Raw genomic sequence first — 12,055 nt, 5'->3', positions numbered from 1 at the left:
TGGTGTTGGGGCCACTGTCAGAGGGGGGGCTATGTTGGAATGTGGAGGGTATAGGTTGGTGGGATTTTAAATCATTAATTTAGTTACTGACAAAACACACAGGAGGAAGTCATAAATTCTTTCTCTTGAAATACTGCTTCCTTATCTTAAAAATGCAGATAGCTTGTTTTCGTTTTCTTTCCTTACTGTTGCAAAGTATTTGGCCAATGGTATTAGGTATTTTTCATGATGTACTCATGATATCCGTTTGATAACTTTCCTTTGCACCTGGATATAAACTGTTAAAAGATATTGTGGGCTTCCTTACAATTGCAGTTTCTCTAATTATATTCTTGCAGTGTAGCTGAAAATCTTCAATGGATTCCACCTACTGGATTTAATGTGGAGGTGCCAGTGTTGGGCTGTGGTGGACAAAATCAGAAGTCACGTGACACCAGGTTGTAGCCCATCAAGGTTATCTGAAGCCACAAGCTTTTGAAGCGCTGCTCCTTTGTCAGGTTTAGTGATGAAGCAGCTGAGCTCTGAAAGCTTGTGATTTCAAATAAACCTGTTGGGCTGTACCCTGGTGTCATATGAGTTCTGACCTTCTTGGATTGGATAGATATTTCCAATTTGACATATGAGAGGATAGTCTGTGATTAATAAGAGATTTTAATAAAGATATTTTGCAACTACTTTTAATATTACCGTAGCCTTTTCTGAAGTTGGTGATGAATTTCTGTAGAGGTTATCTCATTGACCATTCTGCAGCAGGTTGAAGACCTGTGGAAATAGTGGGAAAATGGCATAAAAAGTCAGCACCCTAGATACATATTACAAGTAAATAGTATCTCAACCCATTGAATATATTGAGAACATTCCGATAATGTTCAACTAAACAGGTTTCCTCTCCATCTATGTGATAAGCATATTTGTTGCTTCATGTGTTTCTTATTGCTCATCCAAGTTTTTCTTATTTCCAGACTCATTTATTCTGCTGTTTTCCTGAACTCCCATCTCCTATATTCCATAAACAGGAGTTCATCCAATGTACTGGTGGCCATATCCCAATCCACAGCAAGTCCAGTTCACCTATCACTCCACTACTCACTAACCTACATTAACTCCCAGCACATCAGAACATTGCTTTAAAATTCTTATCATCATGTCAAAATCATTCTGTGGTCTTGTAACTCTGTAAATCCTCTAGGCCTTTAACTCCTTAACAACTCTATTCTCCTTCAACTACAGTCTACACTCTCTCATCTCTCTATCTCTCTCCTCCTTTAAGCATCTCCTAAAGCTTAACCTCTGTGGAAAAAGTTTATTCTGCTTCTTCTGTCTTTTTTGTCAGCATCATAATATTTGTTTCTGCCAACATTTATATTGATAAGTGTTAGATAAACCAGCCACTGAGGTGATAATTCTAATAATGAAAACTTTGAAATGAAAATAATCTGAAGATGGGTCCTGAAAATTCTTTTACCCTGTACTTATTTTTTTTTAGTCTGATTACCCTTCCAAGAAGTACCTTGCAACATGCGCCTATGTCAAAAGTCCTATCTGATATAGTATTTGACTTTGAAACATGGTGTGAATCCTACACCTACATACCACAGAATAGGTCGGAAATATCTCCAGAAACTGACTATATACTAGAGAAGAGTATATTTCTGGGTTTGGTCCCTGCGTGTACGCCACCCTTCTTATTTCCAACTTAGTAGACCAAAACTAGATGTCCCTGCTTGTGCAGATGCTTCACAAGGTCCTAACTGAGGCCTGGGATGTAGAATCTACTATTTCCACCAGGCTATCCCAGGAACCGTGCCTTACAGTTGGGAAGCAGCAAAATTTTGATTCTGGCTGAGATGGAAACTGTTCAGATAAACCCTTCCTGAACTGACACTTTACCATTCTTCATCAGAGTAGATCAACTATTTAAGGATTTTTCTTTTTTTTTAACCTTTGGTTGAATAAAATATAACTTCTGTTTATAAAATGTATCTTTCATTGAAAATCTGATAGAATGCCCAATTTGATTTTGAAATCTTTATTTAAACATTGTTAAAAGGGAACAAGGATTTGGAGCTTTTTATCTTGCACTCTCCAGAACTAGAACGCAAGAAACAAACTTGAACAAAAGGATACCATCTTACATAACCTGAGAAGGGAGTGCTGATTGGTTGGGCTATCATTGGCACATGGATGTAGCAAAAGTAGTTGCCTATCAATCTTAATTCTCAGACTAGGTAGGTAGATAGTGATTGGTTAGGGTGTTGCCATAGGGATCCAGCAGCAATTGGCTATCTCCATGACACCATTTTATGTAAACTCCAATGTACACACACATTTATTTGCCCGCATAAAACAGGGACCTGCATCCTTTTTTAAAAAATCATTCATGGCATGATAGCTAGACTAGCATTTATTACCCATTGCAGAATCATCCACATTGCTGCAGATTTGGAGTCACATGTAGTCCACCATCAGGTAAGGATGGCAGTTTCCTTCTCTAGTGGACCAAAATTTTGCTGCTTCCCAACTGTAAGGCATGGTTTTTCTAACAATCGTCAATGGTTTCATGGTCATCATTAGACTCTTAATTCCAAATTTTTGTTGAGTTCAAATTCTACCATCTGCCATAGCAGGATTCAAATCTGGATCTGCATTACCTGGTTCTCAGTATTAACAGTCTAATGATAATACCACTAGGTCATCACCTCCCTATGGTATGTGCGGCTTCTAACATGCATGAATGCATCAGAGAGTGAGAGTAACTAATGACTTTAAATTGGTTTCCAATGTATTAGCACAGTCTGGATTATTTAAAGATGATTTCCTATAGCAGAATAACGCCAAATGGTGGATATACTATTCTGAGGCTTGAAAGCATGGGCTGGTTGAGCACAATTAGCATGCTGCTAGCTGTGAATGGTCAAAGGGATATGTTCCTTGATATGGTCCACCAGTCATTGGGATATATGGCCTACATATAAGCATCACTTCAGCACTGAAAATCATGTATCACATTGCTTATTTATTTGGTAGGCAAAATGCCTTTATGGCTTGACTGAAGCACCCTGTTAGTGGGGACAAACATTTGTGGATTTATTGCATAGCAGAACAAGAGACAGCCAGCTGCTCCTATTGTTCAAATTTTTGAGGTACCCTTCCCTTCCAGGGCAATCTGAGGTAAACTGGACACTGCTCACTGGTCAAAAATGGTGCATGCAGGCATTTTCTTGAGTTTTTACAATTGTGATGATTTGATCAGGGTATGTGTTATAATGCAAGACAGTTTTCGTGAGGCCTTTCTCAGAATCAAACTTATCTGGTGAGCGGGTAGCTTAGTTTCTGTTCACAAGATTGCCAATAAAACTGATCTTGTAGCACATGGGATTGCAGTACATATTAATCAGTGAATATTGACTTTAAGTAGATAGTAGTTAGAAACTCGTGGGAAGACTTCTCAACCAATACATTGTGGGAGGAGAGGTTGCTTCATTTTAATGGTATATTTGAGTGCTAGGTTAGAATGTATTATGCTGTGTAACTAAATATTTTGATGTAATTGTGGATTCAAATATCACAATGTGTCGTCTATGTACAAGAGATATACCCTTGTATATACAAGAGTATATTAGGGTTAGGAGATGGTGATCTTTCCATTGAAGATGCATTTCTCATGGTAACCAGCATAAATATTAGCAAGTGCTGAGCATAGAGGGGATCCCATGGTAAAACTATCTATTTTGGCATACGTGGTGTCATTTGAAATTGAACTTAACTACGAGTTGCTAAGTTCACAAGTTCTATTAAAACAGAATCAGACACGGGTGACATGTTTAGATTGCCATGATATGGTGACACAATGCAAATGTCAAAGACTTCCTTGAGTAGTATGTTGGTAAATAAGATAGCAATGTTGAAAGCACAAGTGCAGTGCTGTTGCTGTCAGTATGCAGGTCAATTATGCTCTGAGTGGATGTGAAGCATTCCTTCACCATGTATGTAAACTCAGTGTACAGTAAACTCTTTTAGAAATGATTGCAACAGATCACTCAACAATTTGGTTAACTCATGTTGTGTAGAGCCTGTCATGGATTGAAAACTTTTGTTTGGCTTGGACAGCCTGTACATGCTTGGAGACAGTGAGCCATGAAGAAGAATCCAATCATCCTTTCACCAGGCAGGTTATCACACATGTGCAAGCTTAACAAGTGCCTCTCTAGCTTGCTTTCCAGTGCAGCTATTCAGTCATGTGTGGTGGTGGATCCTATCGTTATAACCTTGGAGCTATTATTTTGCACTGAGCAATCATAGTCCAGCTGCGACAGGTAACTGTTCTTGCTGAAGCTCCATGTTGATAATGGTCCGACCAATCAGTAACCTTTTTTCATGCTGTATGAAACTGTTATAAAATTTGTTCAGGCCTGCTTCTTGTGAGCTAATTCCAATGGCGGCAAGATGAAATGTTCTAACGTTTTATCTCCAATTAACAGTGTTTAAATTCAGTACTTCCAAGCAGTTAATCTGTATTTACATTAAATGTACCACAAATTCAATTTTTAATCAAAGTTCCTATGCTTGGTATTGGAAGGACATGGGGAAGGGAGACTAGCCAGTCCCCTCCTTCACTACCTAGTCAAATAGAGTAGAACATTCCCCTCCCTGGAGGCAGTGAAAGAGGTATAAGATGTGGACATAATTGGGCAAGTAGGTGCTGGAGAGATATTTGCCCCAATCTCACTCTTTCACCAAGTGCTGGGCAGGAAGGTTCAGTGGCAACTTTCTCAACCTGCCACCAATTGAGGTCCTTCACTGGCTATTTAATGACCACTTAAGGGCTTTAACCTGCTATCTCCCTGATTTTCTGCCTTCATTGCAGGCAAGAAAAGTAACCAGTGTAACTTGCCTCCAATCTGGGGCCAATGGGAGAATTTGATATGGGGACAAGGATGAAATCTCTGAAAGCTACCATTGCCCTTGTCTCCAATTCCCCCGACTGTGTCTTCTCCTTACTTCACCATGTGAAGCAGGAAAGAAAAGATCTACCTTCTCATCATTGACACCTCTGAGGTCTAGGTCTCAACCAACAGCCTTTAGGATCCAGAAGCTGTTGGTCTCTGTTGACTGACAGTTTCTAAGGAGCAGGGATGCCACAGTCAAGGTCTATGATAAGCCAAGAGACATACTGAAGATCCCCAGTCATCTAACAAGTTGATTGTTTTGTGATTAGTCAAATTTTCCTGCTGGTGAGGCCGGTAAGGTAGTTGACACCTAACATGCCTGCCCCCAATCTTTATCTTAAAAAGAAAAAATTACATCCAAAATTTATTAATACATGAAGAACACTTGGAAATGAAATACCAAAGTTTATGCCAATACTGATGGAGCTGTATCCCAGCAGGAGTTACTGTGTTCAGGACAGGAAGGAATACAGTTGGCATAACAGTGGCAGAGGCTATTCAAAATCTGATTTTTTTTTGATATTAGGAGCATTCTGCTTATATGTCAAAGACAGGTGCCAAAAAATTCAAACAACTTCCCCAGCTTCCATTTCCCTTTGACATTATAGTGTCAAATTTATGATGTCATGATTTATTTGAATGTACAATATTTATCATGCAAGCTACTGTCACTCTTACAGAGACAGCAAGACATGCACAAGCTTATTCTGTCAAGCAGAATCAACCATACAGCATTAGAAATAATGGGAACTGCAGATGCTGGAGAATCCAAGACAACAAAGTGTGGAGCTGGATGAACACAGCAGGCCAAGCAGCATCTTAGGAGTGCTTGGCCTGCTGTGTTCATCCAGCTCCACACTTTGTTATCTCAACCATATGGTATGTTTGGCCTTACACACATTCAATTTGACTTACTTTTACTCCAAAGTTTTGCAGCTACTTGTTGATAAATGACCTGTGCCAGTCTGGTCTATTGATTGGTTTGTATTTGACTAAAATAGTTTAGCCAATGGGATCATCTTTGCTAAAACAGAACATTCATTTCAACCTATTGAAGTTATTCAACAGATTTTTATCATTTTTTTTAACAAGGCCTCTTTCCATTGCAATGAAATAGGAAGTAAACATTCCTTTAATTGGAATGTACTTTTCTTAGGGGCAAAACAACAATCTTTACTTTCATGAAGAGTTTACTTAAAAGTCTCTTGAGGGCAATTATTGTACTATATACAGCAGCGTCAAAGAATCAGAATATTCAGTGTATTAAAAGAATTCCTTGTTACAAGAAATTTAAGTTTACAGTAATGGATAAAAACATACTTGCATCTTTTATATTGAAATAAAAGCATATGAGAAAAAAACTACCCCATAACAGCTGTTACATTTGATCTCTGTTATATTTAGAACACATTTAAGTAGTTTGGTTCAGTGATATTTTCAAAGTAAATGAAAAAACTTTACAAGTAGCACATTGTTAAGCAATTGCTGTTTTGAATCTCCAATAAACCTCCTATTGACTGACCCAAATTTCTTCCAGGTTCTGTACAGAATAAAACAGTTCCATGTGAAGAATGATGGCAGCAAAAGCACTTTAGGTTCTCTGTAAAGTCACAAATAACAATTGGTATAATTTCACTTAAGATTAATTTAAAATCTATGACTGGGTAAACAGAGTCTCACTCAGCAATATTACAGAAACCCCTTTCTTGTTCAGTGCCATATGTTAGCAGGAAGTCGGGCTTGAATTGTGGTAATGCAACCACAGCAATTCCTCATATATAGATGATTCAGTACAGGCTAACCATAGCCTGAGGCAGTGTAGAGAGAATAATACAAGAATGAAATAAATACAAATAGAATAATTTTGTGACCTGAGAAAACTATGATTTCTCTCTATTTTCTGTTTTTAATCAGTTATGTAACAATCAAATCAAAGGCTTTGGATGCTACTATAAACCAAAACTCAAAGTTTCAAAAGTTTATAATTATTTTCTGCACTTAATATACATCAATACTTGGTATAATTTGCTGCTTATAGTGTAATTGGGTTTTACACTTTGGATAGGGACCACAACATTTGAATCAGATTCCAGATTCCCACGTTGAATGGTGTGACCAGGTCTCGAGATAGCGGGTTACAATAGGTGCAATAACTAGGGTCTGAGGCTCGAAGGATCCCGTTGTACTCAGGAAAGGGGATCAAAGACTGAAGCCAAGAGGAGCACCTGAACCTGTGATTTTTGGCTCTGCCCCTGTGCAATCTTTGGAGAGCTAGTCAATCAATGATCAGAGGATATATTCAGCAACCAGTGTCCTGAGGCTGAAGAGTCAATATGAGGGGCCCTTCAGTGATAACAGATGGTCAGCCCCAACTCACAATGGACACCAAGTGAAACATTTTGCTTCTTTAAAAGACATCCCCTACCTACTAACCTCATCCCACCTCCTTGACCTGTCCGTCTTTCCTGGACTGACCTATCCCCTCCCTACCTCCCCACCTATACTCTCCTCTCCACCTATCTTCTTTTCTCTCCATCTTCGGTCCACCTCCCCCTCTCTCCCTATTTATTCCAGTTCCCTCACCCCATCCCCCTCTCTGATGAAGGGTCTAGGCCCGAAACGTCAGCTTTTGTGCTCCTGAGATGCTGCTGGGCCTGCTGTGTTCATCCAGCCTCACATTTCATTAAGCTATGATTATGGATGGCCGACATCCAGAACTGTGGCCTGACAGCCATGCTAGGTTTTTGATTTGCTTCACTGATTTGATTTGATTTGCTCATTTATGGTCACGTGTATTGTGTTACAAAGTACAATGAAAAATGTTGGATAGTGTTTCCACTCTCCACCATCATCTTAAATCACAGAAAAATAAACCAAAACATAGAATATAGAGGCAGAAAAATAAAGAATTAAAGAAAAAATGTTCAACCTCTTGTTAGGTGCTCCACTATGGGCCAGGCATGAGTCCCATTTGCTATACCACTGCTGTTGGAATGAAAGTCACCACTCATCAGTGCCATCTCACCTCCACTGATGCCCTCACCACTATGAGCCCTCGATGGGCCTTGCCAGTGCAGATGCCACTGAAGCTGCTGGATACTGTATCGGCCCAGTCCCAACTCGGCCACTGCTGTGAGTCCACTTCGGGCCTGGCTCTCCATGCAGCTGCTGCCAGTGCTGTAAGGTCTCATATTGGGCCTAAACTCACCTCCACCACCATCTCCAGCAAACCATTGAGTCTGGTACACAAACACTGCAAGGAACCCAAACTTGCCTCCGTTGCAGCAGCTTCATCAATGCAAAAGCCACTGGGAACCTAAACTTGTGTCCAACACTGCTGCCTTTAGCCTGCGCTGGCCCACTCACCGCCGCCAATGCTCCCACTGTGATCATGCTCTTCAAGAGGTGAGTAAAATAAAAGAGAAAATAAAGAAAATGGCAAAAGAGAGGAGAAAAAAAAGGAATGTAAAGAAAAACGAAAGGAACAGATGAGCCCTGGGCCCAGAAGCCCTACTCCTCAGCCATGGATATGGGTAAAAGCCCTGTACGGCATGAAGTACTGCCAAGTCCCCTCTTGCGTGGATGCTGCTTCCTCTTGTTCCATTTTGCCTGCAGTGTGGGATCTACCCACCAACTGAAAAATTCTTCTCGGTGGATATGAGGCAACTTAAAAAGCCCCCTTAATTACCTTCAAGGATACCCTGTCACTTGCAGGTGGGCAGCTGTGCTGTTCACAATCTATCCTTCTTGGAAATGGGTCAAAGCTAGGATGGTGCTGACATGCCGGGCGTCAGCCTGCAATTCCAACTTTGCCTCTATTCCTGGACCCATTGGCGTGCAAAAACTCCACCGAATATATTTGTTAGATTTTATTGCAGCATCAACTGCAATCCTTGAGTTGTTTTTGTGTGATACTTTCACGTACAAGTAAATATCGCAACATCACTGCTGGTTCATTGAGAAATAATCTACAGTTAATTGTGGATAATTCTACACCTATTATGAGGCATACATTGTTTTGGCTTTTAATACACCAACGTTTAATTTGCCTGGAGGCAGGTTTAATGCTTCTTTCATAATCCCTGAATATAACCTGTATTTTTAAAGTGTAGCCTCTGTTAAAAATGTGGCAGACCCAGTTTTATTGTTCCATTCCAGTTTCCGATGTGAAGAGCTTCCTTCACCTTGAGGAACTATGAAAGTGAAGTATCTGAATCACCACTGAAATGGAAAGTTTTATGTTGTTTTACCTGGCCAGTAGCATAACCAGGATGTACGAGAGGGTGTGCTGGTATTCTTTTCAGTAATGTAGCAATGCTGTTCACTTATTTAAAAGAGACCTCTCATAGGCAGCAGCTATTGCAAACCGTTATGTCCTTCAACATGACAATGAAAGTGGTCTTGACCATATATGAAAGGAGGCACTTAAGCAATGATTGAGTACCTCTCTGTGCCAGTATACAAGGCAGTGATTTAGTTGTACCTTTTACCCCTGGATTGGCACAAAAAACTGTGGTTGGGTTTGTATCATTGTGTTTTTCATTGTGCACTAACTGTGTGTGCTAATGTTGCCACCAAAATACATCAAGGGTTTGCCAGAATCCATGCTGTAACTGTGGCCATGTGTGGTGTTATGTTTGTTGCTCTCCTGACATTTGCTAAAGTAACAGGATATCAGGTGAGCCCCTGGGGAAATTTAGGGCCATTATCTTCAGGCACAAAGTGTGAGAATGTACTGCCAAGTACAAATAAGGCCACTGCCAAAATGATCTTAGCTATACACAGGTGTATAAATAAACTTTGGGGGAAGGGCCTGTCCTAATTGTTGTCCACGTCTTTTACTTACATTTCACCTTTTTGCTAAGTAATTGCCGAAGAATAAAGCTTTTGTTGTGATGAGACTGTTTGGTCTAAAATGTGGTAAAGATAGGTTCAATTCAAGCATTCTGAAGGGAGTCTGTTGAAAAGGAACAATGCAGGTGTTACAAGGGGAAGGCAGAACAGTGCTTAAAATGAAATGCTCCTTCAGAGAGTAGGTAAAAACACAAAATAGGACAATTGGCTTCCTTCTGTGCTGTATTGATTCGCCGATTCTAAGGTGGATTTAAAGTTTTACAAGAATACTCAACAGACTAATCAGAACACTGCTTCACTAAATTCAAACCTTGTGTTTTAATTTTACTGCTAATAATTCAACTTTGATTGCTCCTGCATATATAAAGAGCTTTGATACAGGAAAATGAAGGGAAGCTACAATAAGAAAAGCTAAACCTGAACAAGTTTCAGAGAATCAAAGAATTTTACAGTACAGGAGGAAGCCATGAGACCCATTGTGTCTATACCAGCTCCCAAAAGAGACATCAGCTGGTCCTATTCGCCAGCCCTATCTCCATAGCCTTCTAAATTCACCACTTCCAAACATATATCCGGCTTTCTCTTGAAACCACCTATGGACTCCATGTCCAACATTCTCTCAGGTAGCGTATTCCGAATCCTAACAACTCTCTGCATAAGAGAGATAATGGGAACAGCGGAGGCTTGGGGACCACTTTGCAAAACCAAGCCGAGGCTTGGGGACTGCTTTGCAGAACACCTACGCTCGGTTCGCAATAAACAACTGCACTTCCCAGTCGCAAACCATTTCAACACCCCCTCACATTCCGTTGATGACATGTCTATCCTGGGCCTCCTGCAGTGCCACAACAATGCCACCTGAAGGTTGCAGTAACAGCAACTCATATTCCGCTTGGGAACCCTACAGCCCAATGGTATCAATGTGGATTTCACAAGCTTTAAAATCTCCACCCCCCCCACTTCATCCCAAAACCAGCCCGCCTCCCTAACCTGTCCTTCCTCTCACCTATCCCCTCCTCTCACCTCAAGTCGCACCTCTGTTTCCTACCTACTAACCTCATCCCGCCCCCTTGACCTGTCCGTCCTCCCCAGACTGACCTATTTCCTCCCAAACTCCCCACCTACACTCACCTCTACAGGCTCCATCCCCGCCCCTTTTAACTTGTCTCCTCTCCACCTATCTTCTCCTCTATCCATCTTCGATCCGCCTCCCCCTCTTTCCCTATTTATTTCAGAACCCTCTCCCCCTCCCCCTTTTCTGATGAAGGGTCGACACCCGAAATGTCAGCTTTTATGCTCCTAAGATGCTGCTTGGCCTATTGTTCATCCAGCTCCACACTTTGTTAACTCTGAGTAAAGAAGTTTCTCCCCATCTCAGTCCAAGCTCTCTTGACGACAATCTTGAAATTTTGACCCCTAGTTATTTACATACCAACTGGTGGAAACTGAATTTTTTTTCCCCTGGTGTAAATTGTTTGTAATTTTGAACACCTCAATAAGGTCACCTCTTAATTTTCTCTGCTCCAAGGAAAATAAGCCCAATATCTCTAATTGGGTCATGGCGACATTTCGGGTCATGGGTCATGCCAAAATTGGCACTGCTGCCTCACAGTGCCAGGGATTCAGGTTCAAGTTTGCACATTCTCCCTGTGTCTTCTTGCATTTCCACCACCTGCGCAGGTTTCCTTGCACAGTCCAAAGATGTGCAGAACGGATGAATTGGATGAGATGGATTGGCTATGCTAAATTGTCCATTAGTGTAGAGGATGGGAAGTGCAAGGATAGGATGAGGGGTGTGTCTTTGGGATGCTCTTCAGAGAGTTGGCGTGGACTCAATGGGCTGCATGGCCTGCTTTCACACTGTAGGGATTCTTGATACTTTCCTCATATCTAAAATCCTTCATTCTGGGCATCATTCTCATAAATCTCCTTTGAACTCTCACCAGGGCTTTAACATTATTCGTTAAGTAAGGTGCTAGACTGAACATAATGCTCTAAATATGGTCTGACAAGTGATTGGTCATGGTGTAGCATTGCTTCCTTGTTTTTAAACTTTATGCCTCCATTTATAAACTAGAGGATCCAACAAGCCTTTTTATCAATTGTTTCAACTTACCTGGCCACCTTCAAAGAATTTTGCACGTGAATCCCAAGGTCCTGCTGCTCTTATCCTCCCCTCAAGGTTGTACCATTTGAGACTGTACTATGCCCATGTTTCTTCCACCAGGATGCATTGCCTTACATTTCTCTGC

General features: G+C 40.9%; 1 protein-coding gene across 2 annotated transcripts in view; it reads left to right on the top strand.

The window, feature by feature from the left end:
- runx2a (RUNX family transcription factor 2a) overlaps positions 1 to 12,055 on the top strand; it is a 94,067-nt gene that overhangs the window by 68,601 nt on the left and 13,411 nt on the right. The gene's annotated exons all lie outside the window — the stretch shown is intronic.

This window comes from Stegostoma tigrinum, chromosome 4 (assembly GCF_030684315.1).
Source record: "Stegostoma tigrinum isolate sSteTig4 chromosome 4, sSteTig4.hap1, whole genome shotgun sequence".
NCBI classification, from domain to species: Eukaryota; Metazoa; Chordata; class Chondrichthyes; order Orectolobiformes; family Stegostomatidae; genus Stegostoma; species Stegostoma tigrinum.
Note: the sequence above shows the minus strand (reverse complement) of the source record. Positions and strands in the feature narration are given on the sequence as shown.